Source organism: Cnephaeus nilssonii, assembly GCF_951640355.1.
Source record: "Cnephaeus nilssonii genome assembly, chromosome: 13".
NCBI classification, from domain to species: Eukaryota; Metazoa; Chordata; class Mammalia; order Chiroptera; family Vespertilionidae; genus Cnephaeus; species Cnephaeus nilssonii.
In genome coordinates this window covers 83,609,711-83,636,791 of record NC_137084.1, presented here as the reverse complement: position 1 = coordinate 83,636,791, position 27,081 = coordinate 83,609,711, and the positions used below count along the sequence as shown (strand labels likewise).

At 47.0% G+C, this 27,081-nt stretch overlaps 1 protein-coding gene across 3 annotated transcripts in view; it reads right to left on the bottom strand.

Annotated features, from left to right (window-relative positions):
- Window positions 1-27,081, bottom strand: part of ARHGEF12 (Rho guanine nucleotide exchange factor 12) — a 244,174-nt gene that overhangs the window by 22,147 nt on the left and 194,946 nt on the right. The window lies entirely within an intron of this gene.

Sequence of the window (27,081 nt, the reverse complement as noted above, 5' to 3'; positions counted from 1 at the left end):
GAGAGGGGAGAGAACAAGAGAAACATCAATGATGAGAGGGAATCATTGATCAGCTGCCTCCTGCATGCCCCCTACTGGGGATCAAGCCCACAAGCCAGGCATGTGCCCTTAACTGGAATCTAAACCCTTCAGTCTGCGGGCTGGTGCTCTAGCCACTAAGCAAACCAGCTAGGGCAATAGACACTCTTGTAAGTAGAGGTCAAATAATTTTTTTTTAACCAGCTTTATATTTGTAATAATTGCTTTCATGATTTACAAATAAATTTTCATATAATCTTCCCTTTAAAGCCCTATTTCCAAGTTTGTACATGAAGATATTTTGTTAAACATCCCTTTGTAGTGCATGTGCAGATAAATTCAGAGTATCTTTTTAACTAGGACACATACAAGTGGCATTGTAATCGGTTGCTCTGAGGTTGTAAACTTACCTATAATAATAAAAGCGTAATATGCTAATTAGACCGGACAGCCAAACGACCTTCCGTATGTCATTCTGGTTGTCCTTCTGGATGAAGCCACCATAGTGGGGGCCGAGGCAGAAGTGCTTAGGGGCAATCAGGCAGGCAGATGAGCAATTAGGGGTGATCAGGCAGGTAGGTGAGTGGTTAGGGGCAATCAGGCAGGCAGGCGAGTGGTTAGTGGCAATCAGGCAGGCAGGCAAGTGGTTAGGGGTGATCAGGCAGGCAGGCAGAGTGATGAGGGGTGATCAGGCAGGCAGCTGAGTGGTTAGGACCAATCAGGCAGGCAGGCGAGAAGTTAGGGGCGATCAGGCAGGCAGGCGAGTGGTTAGGAGCGATCAGGTAGGAAGGCAAGCAGTTAGGGGCAACCAGGCAGGCAGGCAGAGTGGCAAGGGGTGATCAGGCATGCAGGCAGAGGCAGTTAGGAGCGATCAAGCAGGCAGGCAGAGGCGGTTAGGGGTGACCAGACAGGCAGGCGAACTGTCAGGGGTGATCAGGCAGGTGAGTGAACAGTTAAGGGCGATCAGGCAGGCAGAGTGGTTAGGGGCAACCAGGCAGGCAGGCTAGTGGTTAGGGGCGATCAGTCAGGCAGGGGAGCAGTTAGGGGTGATCAGGCAGGCAGGGGAGCAGTTAGGAGCCAGTGATCCTGGATTGTGAGAGGGATGTCCGACTGCCAGTTTAGGCTCGATCCCTGCGGGACATCCCCCGAGGGGTCCCAGGTTGCAAGAGGGTGCAGGCCGGACTGAGGACTCCCGTCCCCCCAGGTCCCAGGCCTCTAGTTCTATTATAAATGTGATACTCCAGACAGCAAAGATGGACTGACAGCATTTTCGAATTTTAATTCTGCCACAAATATGAACACCAGCTGGGTTTACAGAAGAAAATAATTGCCTCCAACTGCTGGAAGCTATCCATTGTCTATACTATCATGAAAGTGCAAACAGGGAACCCAGAAGGCTGATGGACCTTGAGCTTTGGAAGGGGCTAAAGCTATGCACCAATAAATTCTGTCAAGACAATGGTGGCTCAAGCAATTTCTTGACCTAATAATCTCAAAGTGAATCTTTATTAATATTTACTGACCTTTGAGATAGTCTGTCTGCTACCAGATTGCCTGCCTAAGGGCAAGATGTGTATCTAAAATTGAATAAAAAGCTAACAGGGCCTCGGCACCAGTGAAGCCTTTCCACTATAGAATGGCTCTCCGCCTGGCCCCCTATGATTTCCAAATTCATATTTCTTATCTAGTCTCTTCATTTGTGCACAGCCCTTTTCCAGGTCCTGAATCCTAGCCAATTGCGGCTTTCACATCTGGCACCTCGAATGACAGACACCTGGAGAAGAAGATTCACCAGAGCGAAAAAAGAAGTTCACCGGAAAGGTGGGAAGAATCACCAAAAAGGTGAGGGAAAATTTGCCACGTACAAAGCCTATGCCAGCTTCAGAAGACAAGATCTGTAAGTGGGCGGGAAAGTCTTTTTTAGCCAGGCTAATGGGGCAGAATTTGAGTAAAGGGGAGAAACTTTATTGTAGACTTTTGGCTTGCAAGCTCAAGGATAAAGGAATTAAAGTGTCAGAAGGTATTCTCTTACAGTTTTTGCATATTATTATAGAACATAATCCTTAGTTTCCTGAAGAGGGTACATTAGATGTTGAATGTTGGGAAAGAGTGGGTCAGAACTTGAAAAAAGCACAGCAGCAGGGGAAAAACTTGCCTCCAAATTGTTTTTCCTTGTGGAACATGGTATTGCATTTGCTAGAGCCTTTTAGAGAAACAAAAGAGGATAAACCTCCTCCCCTTGCACCTTCCGCTCCTAAAGAGGAACAAAAAGAAAAATTGGAGGAGTGGCCTTCATGCCTCCCTCTACCTCCATGTCCTGATCCTGAAACATTTAATTCACCGCTAATAGAATCACCTGTGCAAAGAGCTATCTGAGAAGGATTAAAAGACATGACGGTGGAGGATAGACTTGCTTTTCCTATTACACAGGTAGCTGACCCACATCTCCCAAATCAAATAACAAGACAGCATGACAAATTTGACTTTAGAATGATAACGGCCTTGCGTGAGAGCATAGTACAAAATGGTCTTACCACTCCTTTTACCGGAGAAATTATAACTCTCATTTATTAAGTCTTGTCTATGTGTTATGGCACTTGTCTGTTGATTGTTGTTTTATCTGTCTTTATTGTTTATTGTTAGTTTATTAAGCATGACTTTAATTTAATAGAAAAGAAAATAATACTTTAACATTAAAGTCACTGAAAGTCAGTAAGTTATCTCTATTACAAAATTTGCCAAAAGAAAATGCCTTGGATAATAATAATTGGCTTTAAGATCTCAAAGTTGTTAAAACATAAATAAATAAATGTAACTAAAATGAAGAATTTGTGGTGAAGCTTTTCAGTAATAATTATAAATATATTAATGATGCAGGGCCAGTAGCTCTTCTCCCTGTAAAAGCAGAGAACCCAGCAGGAGCAACCTTAGACGTTATCTCTAAGGAAGAATGTCGCAGTTTTAAAATTCAAGTGTCTACGGCTATGGGCCTGCTCCTTCCTCCCCCTGCCTTTTCGCCAGAAACATAGTTTTCCAGTCTTTGGTAACTTAAAACTTTATAATATTACTGAACTAAATAATAAAAATGATTAAATATCTAGGTATTTTAAAATGACAAAAATACTGAAATATTAATCTGAGTTTGCCTCATATGGAAAACCAAGAAAATAGAATTGAATCTATTAATTAAATATGTCTTGTGTTTTACTGGAAATATATTCTTAAAAATGTAGAAGTATTACTAACCGTAGAAATGCTAAGTATTTAACTTGCCACCTAAAATTTGAGGCTTCTAAAAGTTTAAAGTTCAAATTATGTTGGGAAAAATTATATGATTGTAATAACAAAATGCATAAAGTATAGAAATTCTCTGGAGAAGTTAGTAGTTCAAAATATATCGTAGTCCTTACGTGTACTACATGTGGTAAAATTTCAACCTAGGATATAATATTTTATTGGCCTAATTTAAAAGGATTAATTCTATGATCTGAACCAAATGTTTAATATCAAATTTTTAATATTAAAACTGGTTTAAATTTAATTGATATATTTTAGAATAATTACAAAAGGTGTGTTAATAAATGTCAATCTAAGAAATACTGGCTGTTTACTTTTAATTATCATTGGAAAATTAAGGTTTAAATACTGTATAGTTTTAATAATAGAAGGCAGGACATACATTTGAAAGGAAAAGGAAGAGAAAGTTCTATACAAATAGCTGAAGGTATATACAAGTTAATGACAGAAAGAATATTAGAGTAAAATGCATTTTTACAGGACAGAAAAAGGTTTGAAGACTAATTTGAAAGTATGAAATTTATGAAGATTATATATATATATAACTAGAGGCCCGGTGCATGAAATTCGTGAACGGGGGAGGGGAGGAGTGTCCCTCAGGCCAGCCTGCACCCTCTCCAATCTGGGACACCTCGAGGGATGTCCAACTGCCCATTTAGGCCTGATCCCGGTGGGACTGCTGGATCCCAACTGCTTGCCTGCCTGCCTGCCTGCCTGCCTGATTGCCCCTAACCGCTTCTGCCTGTCAGCCTGATCATCCCCTAACCGCTCCCCTGCCAGCCTGATCGATGCCTAACTGCTCCCCTGCCGGCCCAATTGCCCCCAACTGCCCTCTCCTGCAGGCCTGGTTGCTCCTAACTGTCCTCCCCTGCAGCCCTGGTCACCCCTAACTGCTCTCCCCTGCAGGCCTGGGTCCCTCACAACTGCCCTCCCCTGCCGGCCATCTTGTGGCAGCCATCTGGTGTCCACATGGGGGCAGCCATCTTGTGTGTTGGAGTGACAGTCAATTTGCATATTACTCTTTTATTAGATAGGATGAGAAGGAAAATAGTTTTGAAAGAGAGAAATGAATATTAAAGTTAACTATTTGCAAAAGTTGTAAAAGGGTCATAAAATCTCAGGGAAGTTTAAACAAAGGCTAGTAAAGTCCAAAGTAAAATTTGCATACATATTCAAAGAGCACTAGCCAAAAAGAATGCCGTTTAAAAGTAAAATTTAAGAGAGATCAAGATGGCGACTGGCAGGAAGGTAGGGAGGGAGAGTGTGTGAGAGACTGAGGAACCCATAAAGGAGAGTGCGAACGTGTGTAGTGTGTGTGTGTATGAGCTAGGGACAGTTAGATTCTGCAGGTCCTCCAAGAGGCTGCCAAACTGGGCAGTCTTAGACGGTGGAGCCCCGTGCACAAAGTGGACACTTATGGGCGGCTGGTGTGGACAAGGAGACCACGCCATCCTGAGAAACAGAGCTGCTTGAGACTAGGATCTTGGCCTCAGACACAAACCAGGACCCTGCAGCCACTGGGGACAGAGAACTGTGACCACAGCTTCAGACCAACAGACAACAAGAATCCAGACTTCACGGTAGCAGATTTCTGTGTGTCAAAGAGCCCATCCCCCTCCCCGCAGGCTCACGGATAGCGCCATAGTAACTGATAGACCCGCCCCTCGCTCAAGCTGCAACACCCATATGGGGAATTTGAGAACGCGCGCGGGACGCAGCTCCCCTTCGGAGAATTTGAGCTTGAGAGAGCGCGCGCGGAATGCAGCGCTGCTACTGGAATTTGAGAGACTAGAATCTGCTCCCCACAACGCAATCGGGTGACCAAACCCGAAGCCCACGCAGGGCGGCAGTGCCACCTGACTTCAATTCTGGGCAATCGCACAAGGAAGTCAGTTTTCCACAGCGCTGGCACGCCACAGGACTATTGTGCATCCCAGTCCATGGTGACCGGGACCCAGATTTTCCCAGCAAGAGGCAGCACTGAGCACCACTGACTTCACTCTGTTTCTTACCTTGTGCGCCTGGGATCCCTGACTCACAGCGCATTCACACTAAGAGCCAGTGACTTCAATTCTTGGTGCATGCACACACAGGGACCCTGATTCTCAGCGATAAGCCGCACGAGGCAACAGAGACTCTGATACTCGATTCTTGGTGCAGACACAGGGAAACTCTGACTCCTGGCACGCGCTAGGGGACTCATTTTTGACACACACCAACAGTGTGATGCAGGCAGAGTCCCTGATTCTAAGTGCACACACGAGACCACACTGAACACTGGGAACACTGACCCTGGGCAAGTCTCGTTCCCACCAACCCACAGCAGCCACACGTCCTAGTGTCAGAACACTTCAGTGAAACTCGGGTGGTGCGAAGATCCCAAGGCACACGGCCCAGGTCCACGCAAATTGAAGCTTGAGCCTTCTGGTGATAGTCAGAATGGGAGACGACACAATCCTCGGAGGAAAGAAAATGAGGAGTCGCCAAGAAAAGAAATTAGTGAAATTGAAGCATGCAACATGACCGAAAAAGAGTTCAGAGTAATGGTCATGGAATTTATACATCGGATGGATGAGAAAATCAACAACTTATGCAAGAATCAGGAAGAAATGAAAAGTGATATAGCTACAATCAAAAACACCATGGAAAGTTTCAACAGTAGACTAGAAGAAGCAGAGGACCGAATTAGTGAGTTAGAAGCTCAATCTGAACAGCAATTGGAGAAAAAAATTAAAAAGCAGGAGGAAAGCCTAAGGGAGCTTCGGGACAACATGAAACAAAGTAACATACATATAATAGGGCTGCCAGAAGGACAAGAAGAGCAGCAAGGATTAGAAAATCTATTTGAAGAAATATGACAGAAAACTTCCCGGATATGGGGAAGAAAAAATTTACACAAGTACAGAGTCCCAAGCAGGATCAACCCCAAAAGACCCACACCAAGACATGCCATAATTTCAATGGCAAATATAAACGACAAAGAGAGAATCTTAAAGGTGGCAAGAGAGAGAGAGAGAGTTACCAACAGAGGAATACCCATCAGATTATCAAATGATTACTCAACAGAAACACATCAAGCTAGAAGGGAATGGAAGGAGGTATACAAAGTGTTGCGAAGCAAAGGGCTGAATCCAAGAATACTCTATCCAGCAAGACTATCAATCAAAATTGAAGGGGAAATCAGGAGCTTCGCAGACAAAAAAAAAAAGGCTAAGGGAGTTTATCACCACCAAACCAACAATGCAAGAAATGCTAAAGGGAATACTATAAAAAGAAGAAATAAACAGGTAAGAAGGAATACAGACACAAAAACAGATATGACTAAAAACAAATACCTTTCAGTAATAACTTTAAACAAATGGACTAAATGCTCCAGTCAAAAGATATCAAGTGGCTGAATGGATAAAAAAAACATGACCCATATATATGCTGTCTACAAGAGACGCACCTCAGAAGAACATACTCACACAGATTGAAAGTGAAGGGATGAAAAAAATATCTTTCAGGCAAATGGAAACGAAAAAAAAGCTGGGGTAGCAACTTATATCTGACAAAATAGACCTCAAAGTAAATGCCATAACAAGAGATAAGGAAGGCCACTTCATAATACTAAAGGGATCAATACAACAAGAGGATATAACCCTAATAAACATATATGCACCCAATGCAGGAGCACCCAAATACATAAGAAAACTCCTGGAAGATATCAAGGGAGAGATCTACAACAATACAATCATAGTAGGGGACTTAAATACACCACTGACATCACTGGATAAATCCTCTAGACAAAAAATCAGCAAAGACACAGCAATCCTAAATGACTCACTAGATCAGATGGACTTAACTGACATCTTCAGAACATTTCACCCCAAAGCCACAGAATATACCTTCTTCTCAGGTGCACAGGGGACATTTTCAAAAATAGACCACATATTGGGTCACAAGCAAAGTCTCCCCAAATTCAAGAAGATTGAAATCATTCCAAGAATCTTCTCAGACCACAATGCCATAAAATTAGAAATAAACTATAATAAAAACAATCCAAAAATCTCAAAAACTTGGAAGCTGAATAGCATGCTATTAAACAATGATTGGGTTACCAAAGAGATCAAAGAAGAAATTGAAAGCATCCTGGAAACTAATGACAACAAAAACACAACAATCCAAAAATCTACGGGACACAATGAAAGCAATCCTGAGAGGGAAGTTTATAGCTCTACAGGCCTACCTCAAAAAACAAGAAAAAATGGTAGTAAATCATCTAACTCAAAGAATTAGAAAGAGAGCAACAATAAAATCCCAGAGTGAGCAGAAGGAAGGAGATAATAAAGATCAGAGCAGAAATAAATGACATAGAGACCAAAAAAACAATACAAAAGATCAATGAAACCAAGAGCTGGTTCTTTGAAATGATAAACAAGATTGATGAACCTCTAGCCAGGCTCACCAAGAAGCAAAGAGAGAGGACTCAAATAAACAAAATCAGAAATGAGAGAGGCAAAATAACAACTGACCCGACAGAAATACAAAGGATTGTTAAATAATACTATGAACAACTCTACTCCAACAAATTAGACAACCTAGAGGAAATGGACATATTCCTAGAAAAATACAACCTTCCAAAACTCAATCGGGAAGATTTAAAAAATCTCAATAGGCCGATAACTATGGAAGAAATTGAAGCAGTCATCAAAAGCTCCCAGCAAACAAAAGCCCGGGGCCAGATGGCTTCATAGGGGAATTATACCAAACATTCAAGGAAGAACTAAAACCTATCCTCCTCAGACTATTCCAAAAAATTCAAGAGGAAGGAACACTTCCAAGCTCCTTCTATGAAGCCAGCATCACCCTAATAGCAAAACCAGATAAAGACAATACAATGAAAGAGAATTACAGGCCAATATCCCTCATGAACATAGATGCCAAAATCCTCAACAAAATTCTAGCAAATCGGATTCAGCAATACATCAGAAAGATCATACATCATGACCAAGTAGGATTTATCCCAGGGATGCAAGGATGGTACAATATCCGCAAATCAATAAACGTGATACATCACATAAACAAATTGAGATATAAAAATCACATAATCATATCAATTGACGCAGAAAAAGCATTTGACAAAATCCAACACCCTTTCTTGATAAAAACTCTCAGCAAGGTGGGAATAGAAGGATCATACCTCAACATAATAAAAGCCATATATGAAAAACCCACAGCCAACATCATACTCAATGGACAAAAACTAAAACCAATTCCCCTAAGAACAGGAACAAGACAGGGATGCCCACTCTCACCGCTCCTGTTTGACATAGTACTGGAAGTACTAGCCACTGCGATCAGACAAGAAGAAATAAAAGGCATCCAAATTGGAAAAGAAGAAGTAAAACTGTCCTTATTTGCAGATGACATGATATTGTACATAGAAAACCCTAAAGACTCCATCAAAAAATTATTAGACTTAATAAATAAATTTGGCAATGTAGCAGGATACAAAATTAATGCCAAGAAATCTATGGCATTTCTCCATATCAATAGTGAACTTATATAGAGAGAGACTAGAGGAGAAACCAAGATGGTGGCATAGGTAAACACCTATACTGCTGCCTAGCACAACAATTTCAAAATTGCACCTGGAAGACAGAGTGGACATCATCCAGAACCACCGGAAAGCTGGCTGAGTGGAAATTCTACAACTAGAAGGAAAGATAAAAGGACACAGTAACCCTGAGGAGCTGTGGAGGACAGGTGCGGAGGCCCGCGCGCGGCGAAAGGGGTGGTGGCTGAATACGCGGCTGGCAGACTCACGGCGCTGCCCGGAAACTTGCGTTGCTGCCTGGAGACTCGCGGCGGCGCCCGGAGACTTGTGGCGGCGCTCAGAGACTCGTGGTGCTGACGGCCGGCAGCAAGCATGCACAGCTAGCTTCCTCGTTCGGGAGGGAAACAAAACCTCCTGACTGCACTGAAATCCAGTTCCAGGTGATACTTTGAGTACCCAAACTCATTTTGGGAGAAACTCTACCGTCTGGCAGAGGGCAAAACTCAGGGCAGCCTTCTCTGAGAGGTGCATGCAGCCATTGCCGTGGGACACTGAGACATGGGCCTTGTAGAGCGGGGCTACTGGGAAACCAAGGCTGTCTGCTCAGCCCTGAGACTCCGTCCCACCCAAGCTGAGCACAGAAGCCCTCCAAACAGAGACACTACTGATCCTCACAGCAAATTGGCCTGGAGGTCAACTTCCCCCAGTAATACCAACAACAATCAAGGCTTACCTACAACAAGAATGTGCACACAGCCCACAAAGGGGTGCACCAAGAGTGTCCACCTTAGGTAACTGGGGAGGCTGAACCACTGGGCCCTGCTGGGATACCTAGCACGCAAAGCCACTCCATCAACTCAGGGAAGCAGCTAAAATGCGGAGACAAAGAGGCAGGCCACAAATGAAGGAAATGGATGAAAGCAAAAGACTGGATATAGAGTTCAAAACCACAGTTATAAGGTTTTTCAAGAATTTCCTAGAAAAGGCCAATAAATTTAATGAGAACTTCGACGATATGAAAAAGGATCAACTAGAAATTAAACATACATTGACTGAAATAAAAAATATTATACAGAGACCTAACAGCAGACTAGAGGATCGCAAGAATCAAGTCAAAGATTTGGAATACAAAAAAGCAAAAAACACTCAACTGGAAAAGCAAAAAGAAAAAAGAATCCAAAAAGTTGAAGACAGTGTAAGAAGCCTCTGGGACAACTTCAAGCGTACCAACATCAGAATTATGGGGGCCAGAAGAAGAGAGAGAGCAAGATACTGAAAACCTATTTGAAGAAATAATGACTGAAAACTTCCTCCACCTGGTGAAAGAAATAGACTTACAAATCCAGGAAGCACACAGAACCCCAAACAAAAGGAATCCAAAGAGGACCACACCAAGACACATCATAATTAAAATGCCAAGGGCAAAAGACAAAGAGAGAATCTTACAAGCAGCAAGAGAAAAACAGTTAGTTACCTACAAGGGAGCACCCATACGATTGTCAGCTGATTTCTCAACAGAATCTATGCAGGCCAGACGGGAATAGCAAGAAATATTCAAAGTGATGAATAGCAAGAACCTACAACCAAGATTACTCTACCCAGCAAAGCTATCATTCAGAATTGAACGGCAGATAAAGAGCTTCACAGATAAGAAAAAGCTAAAGGAGTTCACCACCACGAAACCAGAATTATATGAAATGCTGAAAGGTATTCTTTAAGAAGAGGAAGAAGAAAAAGATAAAGATAAAAATTATGAACAACAAATACGTATCTATCAACAAGTGAATCTAAAAACCAATGGAATAAAAAATCTGATGAACAGTGTTAACTGGTGGATATAATAGAATCAGGGGCATAGAAAGGGAGTGGACTGACAATTCTTGGGGGGAAAAGGGGAGTGTGGGGTGCGGGAAGAGACTGGACAAAAAGCATACACCTATGGGATGAGGACAGTGGGGGGGAGGTAAGGGTAGAGGGTGGGGTAGGAACCTGGTGGAGGGGAGCTATGGGGGGGGGGAAGAGGAACAATTGTAATAATCTGAATAAAGATTTATTAAATTAAAAAAAATACAGAGACTAAAAAAGCAATCCCATTTACCATCGTACCAAAAAAATTAAGATACCTAGATATAAAACTAAGGAGGTAAAAGACCTATATGCGAAAAACTACAGGACACTGAAAAAAGAGATAGAGGAAGACGTAAACAGATGGAAGAACATACCAAGTTCATGGATTGGTAGAATCAACATCATCAAAATGTCCATACTACCCAAAGCAATCTACAGATTCAATGCACTCCCCATTAAAATACCAACGGCATATTTCACAGACCTAGAAAGAATTTTCCAAAAATTCATCTGGAATAAAAAAAGGACCCTGAATAGCCACAGCAATCCTGAGAAAGAAGAACAAAGTAGGAGGGATCTCAATACCAGATTTCAAGCTGTATTACGAAGCCACTGTTCCTAAAACAGCCTGGTACTGGCACAAGAACAGACATTTAGATCAATGGAACAGAATAGAGAATCCAGAAATCGACCCAAACCACTATGCTCAATTAATATTTGACAAAAGAGGCATGAACATAAAATGGAGTCAACAAATGGTGTTGGGAAAATTGGACAGATACATGCAAAAAAATGAAACTAGACCACCAACTTACACCATACACAAAAATAAACTCAAAATGGACACAGGACTTAAACATATGACGGGAAACCACAAAAATACTAGAGGAATCCACAGGCAGAAAAATCTCAGACATATGCCAAAGAAACTTCTTCACTGATACTGCCCCTAGGGCAATGGAAACTCAAGAAACAATAAAAAAATAAAAAGCTTTTACACAGCAAAAGAAACCATCAACAAAACAACAAGAAAGCCCACTACATGGGAGAACATATTTGCCAATGACATCACCGATAAGGGTTTAATCTCCAACATTTACAGGGAACTCATACAACCTAACAAAAGGAAGATAAACAATCCAATCAAGAAATGGGCAACAGACCTAAATAGACACTTTTTGAAGGAGGACAGAAGGAAGGCTAAGAGACATATGAAAACATGCTCAAAGTCACTAATCATCAGAGAGATGCAAATCAAAACGACAATGCGGTACCATCTCACTCACACCTGTCAGAATGGCAATCATCAACAAATCAACAAGTAAATGATGGCAAGGATGCGAAGAAAAAGGAACCCTCGTGCACTGCTGGTGGGAATGCAGACCGGTGCAGCCACTGTGGAGAACAGTATGGAGTTTCCTCAAAAAACTAAAAATGGAACTCCCATTTGACCCAGTAATCCCACTTCTAGGAATATATCCCAAGAAACTAGAAACATGAATCAGAAAGGATATATGCACCCCTATGTTCATAGCAGCACAATTCACCATAGCTAAGATTTGGAAACAGCCTAAGTGCCCATCAGCAGATGAGTGGATTAAAAAACTGTGGTACATCTACACAATGGAATACTATGCTGCAGTAAAAATAGAAGTAGTTCTTACCATTTGCAACAGCATGGATGGAACTGGAGAGCATTATGCTAAATGAAATAAGCCAGTCAGAGAAAGACAAATACCACATGATCTCACTCATTTATGGAATATAATGAACAACATAAACTGATGAACAGGGACAGATCCAGAGGCAGAGAAGCATCGATCAGACTGCCAGACCTCAGAGGGAAGCTTAGGGAGGGTGGGCAAAAGGAGGAGAGATCAACCAAAGGACTTGTATGAATGAATACAAGCCTAACCAATGGACACGAACACCAGGGGGGTGAGGACATGAGTGGGGGGGTGGGGGGGTGGGAGGTTAATGGAGGGATGAGGACACATATGTAATACCTTAATCAATAAAGAAATTTAAAAAAATAAAAGTAAATTTTAAGCTTAATAAAAAGGAGAAATTTGAAAATCTCTTCCGCTACTATATACAAAATAAACTAAAAGTTATTGTTCAAGCATTAAATCTCACCATTAATGAGACACCATAAGTAAAAAGAGAGTTACTTTTACTTGAAATGTATGCATGGCAGTATTGGCCAGCATCCAAAAAACAACCAAGTTTGTTGCTCTGTTTAAAAGAAAGAAAAAAAAATTTTAAAGAAACTCCCTAAATGTAGCTTAAAGATCACTCTGTGAGGAAATAAAGGGAAATGTCCTTCAAAATATTTAGAAACTGTAATTAAAAGTCAATATATTAGGCCTTAAAAAGTAGAAATACAGAAAGAATTGTCTTACAACCTTAAGTGACTTTTTAGAAGTTATTAAAGGACATTAATTAATTAAGACCTTATCTAAAAATCTCTATGGAAGAAATGACAAATATGTTACTCAATTAAAATGACTCAGTGACACAAGCTGTCATTTCCAGCAATCTTGTAAAAAGTGGAAAATTCAGCACATTACAGGAATACCATATAATTCCCAAGGACAGACAATTATAGAACGCCAACATCAACGTCTAAAATCCAAACGTGAAAAACAAAAAGGGGGGAATATGGAGAAATCACCTGTAGGTAGACTACACCAAGCTTTAATTACTTTAAACTTTTTCACTTGTGATGCTGATGGCAAGACACCCATGGAAATAAACTGGTGTCAGAATAAACAGAAGGAAAATGGTCTGGTTTAATGGAAAGATCCCAAGTCTGGTTTATGGAAGGGCCCCAATCCCCTGTTAACATTTGGTCAAGGGTACACTTGTATATTTCCAGAAAATTTCTCGAAGCCCATGTGGATTCCCAAAAGAAATATTAAACTTCAACATGGATCCGAGGGAGGAACTGGCCAGGTTCATGAGGACCTTGCACCTGGAGCCACACCTTACAGCTCCAGACAATCGACTACCCCAGCCACAGAGAGCAGCAGCCCCAAGCAACCCACTGAAGATAAGGAGTGGGAGGAGAACAAGACAAATAGCCCAGAGGTGACCTGGGGGATGGTGAAGAAGATGGTCCAGAAAGCTGAGCGAATTTGTGAGGAGACCAGAACCCCAAGAACCCCAAGAACGCCTGAGAACGTCTTTCTTGCCCTGCTAGCAGTCATCAGCAATGCGGTAATACTACCGGGGCAAATGGGGAAGTATATTGGACTTATGTTCCTGACCCTCCATGGGTGAGACCCCTTTCATGGGCTGATCCCCCGCTTAGTATAGTTACCAATAATACCAAGCACCTTGGTCACCCAGGAGGACTATGGGTGGGGCAAGGAAGTATATGGGCAAAGTATAATTACAAGGGTGTTGCCACCCACCTTCCCTTCTGTATGACAGAATCCAACTACTGCTCCTTTGTGTGTAGAATTAAAGAGAGGCTTCTGGCTAGCATGGAGACCAAAGGAGAGGGAAGCAAAAGCCCAAATACATCTCCTATCACTACTTGCTCCGGGGAGAGGTACAGACAATGTAACATTACTAAGTCATCCCCACCTCCCACTGTTCGCCCCGCCCTCCCCCCTCCCCACTGCCGCTAAGCCGTTATGTAAAAAGTTTTATGAATGGCACCCCACAGGGGAAGAAATCAATTGGCAAGACTGTTATAGTGACCACCCCACCAGCAGCAAACTTAATAACAGTTTTTCCTTTGTGGATTGGAGCCCCTATGGGTCTGCATATAGTAACAATCACACCCTAAAATGGAAGGGGGCCGCATCCTATCATTATGTTGAAGCTAATCACTCCATCTCATGGTATGGTGGAGGATTTGTTGGATCTCAATTTCAACATGACAATTGGCCCCTACAAAATACGCAATGGAAATTAGCTGCTGCACCTGCACCTATAAAATGGTATAGTTTTAACTATAGCTCAGATAACTCTATTTATACCTTATGGGGAACTCCCAATAAGACAGTATTTGCCACCGCCTGTGTATTTGATCCATTTGTACTCCTCTCAGGGCCCATCCAGATGTGCCTTAATGCAATAAGCCATTTGTATGAGGTGTCATGCACAGGCTGCACACTATCCCATTGTATTAATTCTACATTCCCAAAAGGATTCCCTCATGATTTTAAAACAACCGACTTTCACATGGGTTCCTACTAACCTAACCGAGCCTTGGGAATCTCATCAAACCTACCAATTGTTACATGACCTGGTAAAAATCTTAAAATGACAAAAAAGATTTCTTGGAATGTTAATTGCAGGACTCTTTGCTCTGGTAGGGTTACTTCTGTAGGAATTACTGCTTCATCCATGGTATAAAACTGTTTAAACTTCTCAGTTTGTACAAGAAGTTAAGAAAAATGTAACTAAGACCTGTCCATACAAAAAAAGAATTGACAGTAAGTTTGATGTAGAATTATTGGCACTAAAGTCTACAGTCCTGTGGATGGGTGATAAAATCCACAGCCTAGAGCAAAGAATGTCCTTACAGTGTCATTATAATTTTTCCCAGATTTGTGTTACCCCCGTTCCCTATAATAGTACCTCACACCCTTGGGAATCAATTTAAAAAATCACCTTCTTGGTGCTTGGGGTAAAGGTAATACAACCCTTGATATTTTAGAATTACAATAGCAATTACAACAGAAGTACTATTATCCCAGGCAAACTTACAAACTAATTCCTTAGATGCCTGACAGCAATTTAAAAAGGATATGAAAGAAATTAATCCCTTCCACTGGATCTCCTTACATTTGCCTCTTAGCATAACCACTATTGCCTGTATCATTCTTGTTCTTATATGTCACTAGAGGCCCGGTGCATGAAATTTGTGCACGGGGTTGTGTGTGTGTGTGTGTGTGTGTGTGTGTGTGTCCCTCAGCCCAGCCTGCACCCTTTCCAATCTGGGACATCCCTCTCACAATCCAGGACTGCTGGCTCCCAACCGCTCGCCTGCCTGCCTGCCTGATTGCCCCTAACCACTCCCCTGCCAGCCTGATCGACACCTAACTACTCCCCTGCCGGCCCAATTGCCCCTAACTGCACTCCCCTGCTGGCCTGGTTGCCCCTAACTGCGCTCCCCTGCAGGCCTGGCCACTCCCAACTGCCCTCCCCTGCTGGCCCGGTCACCCCTAACTGCCCTCCCTTGCCAGCCTGGTAGCCTCTAACTGCCCTCCCCTGCAGGCCTGGTCCCCGCCCAGCTGCCCTCCCCTGCAGGCCTGGTCCCCCTCAACTGCCCTCCCCTGCTTGGCCTAGTTGCCCCCAACTGCCCTCCTATACCGGCCTGGTCACCCCTAACTGCACTCACCTGCAGGCCCAATTGCCCCCAACTGCCCTCCCCTGCCAGCCATTTTGTGTCCACATGGGGGCGGCCATCTTGTGTGTTGGAGTGATGGTCAATTTGCATGCTACCTCTTTATTATATAGGATTTCTAGTCTGCAGATGCGGAATGAAGAGTCTTGATAGGACTTGAACCCTTCAGGCGGCATTCACTTTTCAAGATTTATTAAGGAAACGAAAAGCGGGAGATGCTGGCAGCTACCCATTGTCCATACTATTAGGAAAATGCAAATAGGAACCCAGAAGGCTGATGGACTTGAGCTTTGGCAAGGGCTAAAACTATGCACCGATAGCTCTGTCAAGACAATGGTGGCTCAAGCAATTTCCTGACTTAATAGTCTCAAAGTGAATCTTTACTAATATTTACTGACCTTTAAGATAGTCTGTCTGCTTCCAGATTGCCTGCCTGCCTAAGGACATGTGTATCTAGAATTGAATAAAAGCTAACAGGGCCTGGGCCCCAGCTAAGCCCTTCCACTAGAGAATGGCTCTCCGCCTGGCCCCTGTGATTCCACATTCATATTTCCTGTCTAGTCTCTGCGTTTGGGCGCAGCCCTTCTCCAGGTCCTCAACCCTAGCCGTGTAGGTTGCGGCTTCACATACAACCTCAAGCAGAGGTCAGGTGTCCATAAGGTGAACTTAATGGACGAATAAAAAAAAAATTCTCCAAAAGTAGTTAAGAGAGTAAATTTAAAAGCCTATTTATGATTTTTGCTTTTACTATTTCTGGCCAACATTTTCCCCTAAATTAACCATCTATACCTAACAGTTACTAACCAAATTGGTTGGTCCTTTCCAATTGTTTTATAGGTAATTACATTGGTTAAGATCACACTTCTTTTGGGAGATCCAAGGTGGTGGCAGAGTAGGTAACAGTAGCACTCACCTCCTCCCAGGAACAACCCAGAATTATAAGTAAATTACAGAATAATCATCCTGAATAACCCACTGAAGACTAGCTGGAGAGACTTCTTATAACCAAGGACTTATAGAAGAAGCCACGTGAGGATGGCAGGAAGGTGGAGATGTGAGAAGGGCTGGCCTGCATGTGCAGTGGTTGACAATTTGTAGGAGCGTCTCAGGTGCAAAGATCCCCTGGAGAAAGGAGTCTCAGCCCAGGCTGGGTCACCCGCCCCAGAGCGGCAGAGCCGGGAAGAGGAGTCCACGTCACAGGTGCCGTGGATTCCACCCACCAGGGAGAGGCAGGGTCTGCTAGAAACCGGCGCCTCTGAAGGGGCCCCTGCCCCAAGTCCTGCGGCCACTCCTGCTGGGCTGGAAGGGCAGGCAGCTCAGAGTGGACGGGCCCTCAGGGAGACACTGGCTGTACGGCTCCAGGCAGAGGCTGAGGGACTGGTCAGGGCAGTCTGGACTGTGGTCACAGGAGACCCCAGACACCCAGATCAGTTTCCCTACTCGCCAGTCCCTGTGACGAGTGTACTCCCCCATGGCCCACAGATGCATCTGCCCTGGGCTGGGCACCCATACAACCCCAGCCCGGGGAAAGGCAGCACCTCGCAGCTCCCTGCGGACCTGACAGCGCGTGCCCACAGAGCATGGGAAGGCTAACCCCTATTTTGTAAAACTACTGTTGGAATTCTCTGCTGTTTTTTAGACGGCCTCTTATTCTAAAAAATAACTTTTCTTTATAGCCTGCTTTAGCCTGCTTGAATAATGAGGAAGATAACGGAGCTGTCTGACCTTGTAGGCCAGAGACTAGATACGCCCATGCTCTCAATGCCATGCCAGGTGTGTTTTTTAATTGGATAGAACTGTGTTGTTTTCAAGGCCCGCAGCGAGATAACCACTAAGCACACATGGGGCTGGCTCTTTAATAAGAAGGGAAGTTCTGCTTGTAGCCTTGCTTAGAATTTGAATTCATTTTCTCTAAGCCCACCCGTGAATAAAGTGTGACTCCAAACTCTCCGAGCACTGCTTGATTTAATACGGTTCTCTGTAACATTATTGGTTCCCTGAGATTCCAGGAAAACCAACCCATGCTTGGCTTTCTAGCCTCTCGTGAGTGGACCGGGTTTGGGGCCCGGGGGCGCTGGACAGGCCTCCGGGAGGCGCCGCTCTGCTGAATTAGCAGAATTAAACCAGGGGACTCTGGGCGCTCCCGGACCTCAGCCCAGGACCCGGCTGGCATCTGCAGAGAGTGGATGGACACTTCTGGACCTGCCGACAGAATCGGTAAGGTAGGGGCCCCAGTCAGTCAGGCCCACTCCAAGTGAGTCAGGAATCGGGTGGACTGTTTAAACTCTGAGTGGATGACGGGTGAAAGTGTGTGAGTGTGGAGGGAGGGGCCTGCCCTCTCCTCTCCTTTGTGTGGCTCCACGACTTCGGTTACGGAGTCCGAGTGGGCCCCAACCTGCGGTTCCGCGATTCGTCATACAGCATAACAGTGACTCACCCCCACGTGGAGGTGACCAGGCCCGGGGTTCATACGGGTGAACCTTAGCTAAGACGAATCTAAGCTCCCAAGGGACGTGGCCAGGCGGGCATCTGAGTGAGGGTCTGTGAAAACAGGTCACCCTCCCTTGTCTGTCTCGCGCCACCGATCATCATGGGGTCGGGGCAGAGTAAACCCACTGTTCTCAATTGCATGTTGAAAATTTTAAAAAGGGACGTGATGGGGATTATGGAAATAAAATGAACTGAAACACCGAGGAAATTCCGTGAAGTGGAATGGCCAGCCTTCGGGGTCGGCTGGCCCTCGGAAGGCTCTTTGGATGAAGGATTGGTCAGGGGCAGTCTGGAATGTAGTCACAGGAGACCCCAGACACCCAGATCAGTTTCCCTACATAGACAGCTGGTTAGAAATTGCTCAAGCCTTGCCGCCTTGGGTCCGGTTCTGCGTGTGTAAGAAGGGACAGAATAAGGTTTTAGTAGCAGGAGTGGAGAGGCAGGCAGGGCAGGAGCAGGCTAAGGGGAGGCAGGCAGGGCAGGAGCAGGCTAAGGAGAGGCAGGCAGGGCAGGAGCAGGCTAAGGAGAGGCAGGCAGGGCAGGAGCAGGCCAAGGAGAGGCAGGCAGGGCAGGAGCAGGCTAAGGAGAGGCAGGCAGGGCAGGAGCAGGCTAAGGGGAGGCAGGCAGGGCAGGAGCAGGCTAAGGGGAGGCAGGCAGGGCAGGAGCAGGCTAAGGAGAGGCAGGCAGGGCAGGAGCAGGCTAAGGAGAGGCAGGCAGGGCAGGAGCAGGCCAAGGAGAGGCAGGCAGGGCAGGAGCAGGCTAAGGAGAGGCAGGCAGGGCAGGAGCAGGCTAAGGGGAGGCAGGCAGGGCAGGAGCAGGCTAAGGGGAGGCAGGCAGGGCAGGAGCAGGCTAAGGAGAGGCAGGCAGGGCAGGAGCAGGCTAAGGAGAGGCAGGCAGGGCAGGAGCAGGCCAAGGAGAGGCAGGCAGGGCAGGAGCAGGCTAAGGAGAGGCAGGCAGGGCAGGAGCAGGCTAAGGGGAGGCAGGCAGGGCAGGAGCAGGCTAAGGGGAGGCAGGCAGGGCAGGAGCAGGCTAAGGAGAGGCAGGCAGGGCAGGAGCAGGCCAAGGAGAGGCAGGCAGGGCAGGAGCAGGCTAAGGAGAGGCAGGCAGGGCAGGAGCAGGCCAAGGAGAGGCAGGCAGGGCAGGAGCAGGCTAAGGAGAGGCAGGCAGGGCAGGAGCAGGCTAAGGAGAGGCAGGCAGGGCAGGAGCAGGCCAAGGAGAGGCAGGCAGGGCAGGAGCAGGCTAAGGGGAGGCAGGCAGGGCAGGAGCAGGCTAAGGGGAGGCAGGCAGGGCAGGAGCAGGCTAAGGAGAGGCAGGCAGGGCAGGAGCAGGCTAAGGAGAGGCAGGCAGGGCAGGAGCAGGCTAAGGAGAGGCAGGCAGGGCAGGAGCAGGCTAAGGGGAGGCAGGCAGGGCAGGAGCAGGCTAAGGGGAGGCAGGCAGGGCAGGAGCAGGCTAAGGGGAGGCAGGCAGGGCAGGAGCAGGCTAAGGGGAGGCAGGCAGGGCAGGAGCAGGCTAAGGAGAGGCAGGCAGGGCAGGTGCAGGCTAAGGGGAGGCAGGCAGGGCAGGAGCAGGCCAAGGAGAGGCAGGCAGGGCAGGAGCAGGCTAAGGGGAGGCAGGCAGGGCAGGAGCAGGCTAAGGGGAGGCAGGCAGGGCAGGAGCAGGCTAAGGAGAGGCAGGCAGGGCAGGAGCAGGCTAAGGAGAGGCAGGCAGGGCAGGAGCAGGCTAAGGGGAGGCAGGCAGGGCAGGAGCAGGCTAAGGAGAGGCAGGCAGGGCAGGAGCAGGCTAAGGAGAGGCAGGCAGGGCAGGAGCAGGCCAAGGAGAGGCAGGCAGGGCAGGAGCAGGCTAAGGAGAGGCAGGCAGGGCAGGAGCAGGCTAAGGAGAGGCAGGCAGGGCAGGAGCAGGCTAAGGAGAGGCAGGCAGGGCAGGAGCAGGCTAAGGAGAGGCAGGCAGGGCAGGTGCAGGCTAAGGAGAGGCAGGCAGGGCAGGTGCAGGCTAAGGAAAAGCAGGCAGAGGGAAAAGAAGCAGGTCCCTCAGAAGGAAGTTCAACCCCCTGTTCTGCCAGGACCCCCCCACCCCGAGGAAGTCCCGCCAGTTTTACCACTTCCATATGAGCCACAGGCAGCACCAAGTGCTCCCCCTGCTAGCCTGGAACGTCCGAAAAGTCTGGAAACGCTGCCCCCCTCCATCTCCCCTCAACCGGGCTTTTCAGAGCCAGTTGGGTGGCGCTTGCGTTCAGCTGACCAAGGGCCCAAACCACAAAGGGCCGGTCAGATGCCTCTCAGGGAGATTCGGGGTGCCCAAACGCTTGGTGAAGATGGAACCTTACAGGAAGGAAGGCCGGTTTATTATTATCAGCCCTTTACCACAAGTGACATTCTGAACTGGAAGCATCACACCCCAGCTTATTCTGGAAAACCTCAGGCCTTGGTAGACCTCCTAGAAATGATCTTCCAGACCCAGAAGCCCACCTGGGTGGACTGCAAGCAGCTCCTTTTCACGTTTTCTTTAACACTGAGGAGCGCATGAGAGCAGTATCAGAGGCTCGGAAGTGGCTCAAGACCCAGGCCCTGGCAGGGATTAGATACAGACAGATGGGCCAGGGAGGCCCTCCCGGATGAGGAACTCGATTGGTCCCTGAACTCAGAAGATGGAAGGGCCAGGCTAGAAAGATATCGGCTGGCCTTCCTCCAGGGGGTCGGGCCGGAGCCAAGAAGCCCACCAATATGGCTAAAATCTCTGAGGTTTTCCAGAAGCCTGACAAAAGTCCAGCAGCTTTCTATGAGAGACTGTGTGAGGCATACCGGATCTACACTCCCTTTAACCCTGAGGCCCCGGACACTCAACCCATGGTAAATGCCGCTTTTGTAGGCCAAGCCCAGCCTGATATCAGGAGAAAATTACAGAAGCTGGAAGGGTTTTAAGGAAAAAATGCTAGCGAACTGCTGGAGATAGCCAACAAGGTTTTCATCAACCGAGACAGTGTGGCAAGGAGGGAGGAAGAAAAGAGAATACAAAGAAGGGCCAATGTGATAGCAGCGGCTTCAGAGGTTCGGGCCTCCAGACAGCCCAGAAAGGGAAGCAAGAATACAGACCAGGGGGGAAAGGAACAGCAAGCCTGAGATGGGACCAGAGTGCCTATTGTGAGGCGACAGGACACTGGAAAAATGAATGTCCCAAAGGACAAAGCAAGAAAACTGGATCCCCTTTTCCACCCAGTTGCTATCAATCAGAACCACCTGAGGCAGACCTTGTTGGGCTGGCAGCAGCTGACTCTGACTAGGACAGACCGGCCTCTTTTTAGCTGGGCCCCCACGAGCCCATGGTCAGAATGAAAATTGGGGGCCAGGCTGTGGACTTTATGGTTGTTACGGGAGCGGAGCACTCAGTAGTCACACAGAAAGTAGCGCCTCTCTCAGGAAAGGAAGTCATCATGGAATACTCCCTCTTGCCTGTCAAAAAGCCTGGGACTAAAGACTACCGCCCGGTACAGGATTTGTGGCTGTTAATGAGGCTGTTATAACCTTGCTTTCGGGCATCAGAAGCGGAATGGTTTACGTGCCTAGATCTGAAAGATGCCCTTTTCTGCCTCTGATTAGCCCCATTCAGCCAGCCCCTTTTTGCTTTGAGTGGGAAAACCCAACTACGGGGGCCAAGGAGCAGTTCCCCTGGACCAGACTGCCACAAGGGTTCAAGAACTCCCCTACTCTCTTTAGTGGAGCACGAGCATCTGATCTGTCTAAGTTCCCAGGACAGGACTTGGGGTGCGTTCTACTCCAGTATGTAGAGACCTCCTACTGGCCAGCTCCACACGTGCTCAGTGCTGGGAGGGGACGTGAGCCCGCCTGAGACTTTAACTGAAACAGGTTACAGAGTGTCCAAGAAAAGGCACAGATTTGTCAGAAGGAAGTCAAGTATCTAGGCTTCTGGATCACCCAAGGGAAACGAAGGCTGGGGACTGAAAGGAAGCAGGCAGTATGTGCCATCCCAGTCCCTAGCACCTGGCGGCAGATTCGAGAATTCCTGGGAGCAGCAGGGTTCTGTCGAATCTGGATCCCAGGGTGTTCAGACCTGGCCAAGCCTCTCTGTGAAGCTTTAAAAGGAGAAGAGAAGGCACCCATTGAATGGGGTCCCGAGCAGGAGAAAGCCTTCATCAGCATAAAGGCAAAGCTCACTGAGGCCCCAGCACTAGGGTTACCAGATGTGACACGGGACTTTAACCTCTTCATTCACGAGAACAGCGGGGTAGCCCAGGACTTTGGACCTTGGCGAAGACCAGTAGCCTGTCTCAGGGTCCTTGCAGCCACGGCATTATTAGTCAAAGAAGCAGATAAGCTTACCCTAGGACAAAACTTAAATGTAAAAGTACCTCATTCTGTTATTACCCTAATGGAAGCTAGGGGGCAGCACTGGCTAACTCATGCTTGGCTGCCTCAACCAAGGGCTATATGTGAAAATCCAAGGGTACAACTAGAAGCAGTAAGAACTCTTAATCCTTCTACCTTTCTACCGGTTGCTGAGGGGGCCCCTGAGCATGATGGCCTGGGATTCCTAGAGGAGGTTTACTCTAGCCGGCCAGATCTAACAGATAAGCCCCTGAAGAATCTGGACTTAGTATTGTTCACAGACGGCAGCAGCTTCTTAGATAAAGCCAAAAGACGAGCCAGGTATGCAGTGGTATCAGACTGTGAGACAATCGAGGCACAGGCCCTGCCTGAAGATGGTCAGCGCAGAGGGCAGAACGTTGGGCCCTCGCCAGAGCCTTAGACTCAGTAAGGATACGCGTGCCAACATCTACACCGATTCACGCTATGCCTTCGCTACCCTGCATGTCCATGGGGCCATATACGAGGAAAGGGGCTTCTGACGGCGGGAGGAAAAGGAATAAAAAATCAGGATGAGATTTTAAAGTTACTAGAAGCAGTCTGGGAGCCCAAAGAAATAGCCGTCATTCATTACAAAGGTCACCAGAAAGGGAAGACTCAGTGTCAGAAGGAAACCAGCGTGCTGACGCCGCAGCCAAGCAGGCTGCCAAAGGACAAGCAGCACCGGCACGGATCATGTTGGCCCCAAATTACCTGAACCCCCAAAGTACACTCCACAGGAGGAGGAATGGGCCCAGCAAGAAGGGGGCAAGAGAACAATGGAAGGTTGGTGGATACTCCCAGATCATAGGGTCTGTGTCCCAGAACAGGTAGCCCATAAGGTAGTCCTCCAGCAGCATGAAGTCACTCATTTAGGGAAGACTGCCCTAGAAGCTTTGTTAGGCAGATACTACCTAATTGCCTGTCTCCCCTCCTTGTGTGCCTCAGTCTCTCAGCGTTGCCTCCTCTGTGCACAGAACAATGCCAAACAGGGTCCTGTGGGACCGATAGGAGTTCAGTGCTGTGGGCAAACTCCCTTTGAGGACTTAGAAGTAGACTTTACAGAAGTAGGGCCTAGCAGAGGGAATAAATACCTGCTAGTCTTTGTTTGCACCTTTTCAGGCTGGGTCCAGGCATATCCCACTCGCACTGAAAAGGCGAGAGAAGTCACTAAGGCATTGCTAAAGGACATAATTCCGCCGGATGGAATGCCTCTGACCATAGGGTCTGATAATGGCCCAGCCTTTGTAGCAGAAATAGTACAACAGGTAGCCAAGGCTTTAGGAATTAGATGGAACCTCCATACAGCTTACAGGCCTCAGAGTTCAGGGAAAGTGGAGCGCATGAACCAGACTCTAAAGCAGGCTATGGCTAAGCTATGCCAAGAGACAACCTTACCCTGGACAGATATCTTGCCTCTTGTACTCCTGTGGGTACGCTGAGCCCCGAGGGCCAGGGTAGGTTTCTCTCCCTTTGAAATTCTATATGGCAGACCCCTCCCTTAATTTGGACAAAGGGGGATTTGGGGGAAATAGGAAACTTAGAAATCCAGAAGCAACTACAAGGACTTGGAAAAACTGTCTTTGAGGTCCACAGATGGGTTACTGACCGTCTATCCATCTCTCTAGGAACAGCAGTACATCCTTATAAACCTGGAGACCAGGTTTGGGTAAAGGACTGGAAAAAGGAGCCCCTCACGCCTACCTGGAAGGGACCCTATCCAGTCATACTAACCACCCCCACAGCTCTTAAGGTTGCAGGACTGAACACCTGGGTCCACCACTCCCGGGTGAAGGCAGCCCACCAGCCGAGTGATGCCCAGCCTGAGTGGAAGGTGACCTCTGACCAGAAACACCCCCCGCGGATCACCCTCAAGAGGACGGCGGACCTGGCTGATCAACCTGCTCCAAGGAATCCAGAAATGCCCTGCTGAATTCTTCCTTACCCTACCCTTTCTTATCTTCTCTTAAAGGCAAAATGCTCTGGTATTTCTGTATAACCACTAAGTGCACATAGGGCTGGCTCTTTAATAAAAAGGGAAATTCTGCTTGTAGCCTTGCTTAGAATTTGAATTCATTTTCTCTAAGCCCACCGGTGAATAAAGTGTGACTCCAAACTCCCCGAGCACTGCTTTAGTCCGGTTCTCTGTAACAAGCACAGGTGGGATGGTCCCCAGGGACCCACAGCACACACTTCCCGGAGGCTCCTGAGGAGGCCGGCAGTCTCAGGTTGTGTCAGAGTCCCAGAGCAAGACTGGGTTGCGTGGCAAGAAGGAGAGGGCCTTTCCCCTCCCACGACCAGTGCCACCTTCCAGTGTGGAGCCTCCCTCCACACGGCCACACTGTGGTCTTCTTTAGCCAGATGAGCTCTGTGGGCCTCAACCCGACACATCCCTGAGACCCACCCACCACAAAGTCCATGGGGCGGCTGGCCCTGGTGGACACGAATACTGTTGCCAAGTGGTCTCAGACCTGACACTGTGGCAAGTTTGACTCGGCATCAGCCTGGTGGACACCACTCCCTATCTCACACTCACTGGGAACTGACCTCAAGCAACTCGCACACGGCCAGAGGCTCTGAAGGCTGGGCTCACGGCAGCCACAGGCAGGCACAGCCCAGCTGCGGGGGAGCTGTGGAAGCTGGCCTTGCTGCACAGCGAGGACCCCTCACGCACATATAGGCCCGAAGCAGAGAGAAACGGTGGGTCTCTTTGTGGCTTGAAGCAGGTAATCCAGGGCCAGTCGTAGAATCTGATACTGACCTGCACTGGGTTCCGCCCCCAAATCCCCAGAGGCAGCCTCTATTTTCTGGAAGAAATTTGGGGAGAGAGCCAGCCAGAGACTAGACTGTGGCTTGGGACAGAGGATCAGAGCTACTGAATTGCTGGGATATCTACCCCTCCTGCTGTGATCCCAGACAAAAGGGGACAGTGATGGGTTGGAAATCTGAGCAGGTACTGCTCAGTTTGATGGCGCGGGGAGTCGGACATTTGTCCCAATGGGAGCCAGCTGGTCCAGTCACCAAGAGACTGGAGTGCTAAGGGGAGCTGATTTTTTTTTTAAATCCTCAGCTTAGGGAGAGGAAGGGTGAGAAAGTGAGAGAGAGAGAGAGAGAGCGAGAGAGAGAGAGAGAGGAACACATCAATCAAGAGAGAAACATTGATCAGCTGCTTCCTGTATGCACCCCAATGGGGGATGAACCACAACCTAGGAATGTGCCCTGACGAGAATCAAACCTGCAACCTCATTGGTGCACAGGAGGACGCTCCACCAGCTGAGCCACTTCCTGGCTGGTGCTGGCTTTCTCCATCTGTCCTATTTGGTTTGGTGGCACAGGGGTGCCAGGGCATCAGGAGAGCTGAGTGATTGTGACTGTCTCCTGGGTGGGCTTCTATCCAGGGAACAGACAAGCGTGTGCTGGGCCCTGCACTGAGTTGTGGAAAGCAGACACAGGCACCTCAGAACAAAAGACTCACACAGGATGTAAGTGAAGGCATAGAAAAATATTCCATACAAATGAAAATGAAAAACAAAAAAAAAGCTGGGGTTGTAATATATACATCTGACAAAACAGACTTCAAAACAAAGGCCATAAAAGAAGCAAAAAAGGCCAACTACATAATACAAAAAGGATCAACCCAACAAGAGGATATAATCCTGGTAAACATATATGCAACCAATATAGAAATACCTAAATACATAAAATATTTTGGTGGATTTTAAGGGAGAGTTTGACAGTAATCCTATATAATAAAGGACTGGTTGCTATGACGCGCACTGACCACCAGGGCGCAGACACTCAATGCAGGAGCTGCCCCCTGGTGGTCAGTGTGCTCCCACAGGGGGAGTGCCATTCAGCCAGAAGCCGGGTTCCCAGATTGCAAGAGGGCATAGGCCGGGGCTGAGGGATCCCCCAAGTGCACAAATTTTGTGCACTGGGCCTCTAGTACAGTCATAATAAAAGACTTTAACACCTGAATGTCATCAATGGATAGATCTTACAGACAAAAAAATCAACAAGGTAAAAGAGATCTTAAATGACACACTAGATCAGATGGATTTAATTGATATTTACAGAACATTTCATCTGCTGCAGAATATACATTCTTTTCAAGAACACAAGGAACATTCTCAAAGATAGACCATTTGTTAGGACACAAAATAATTCTT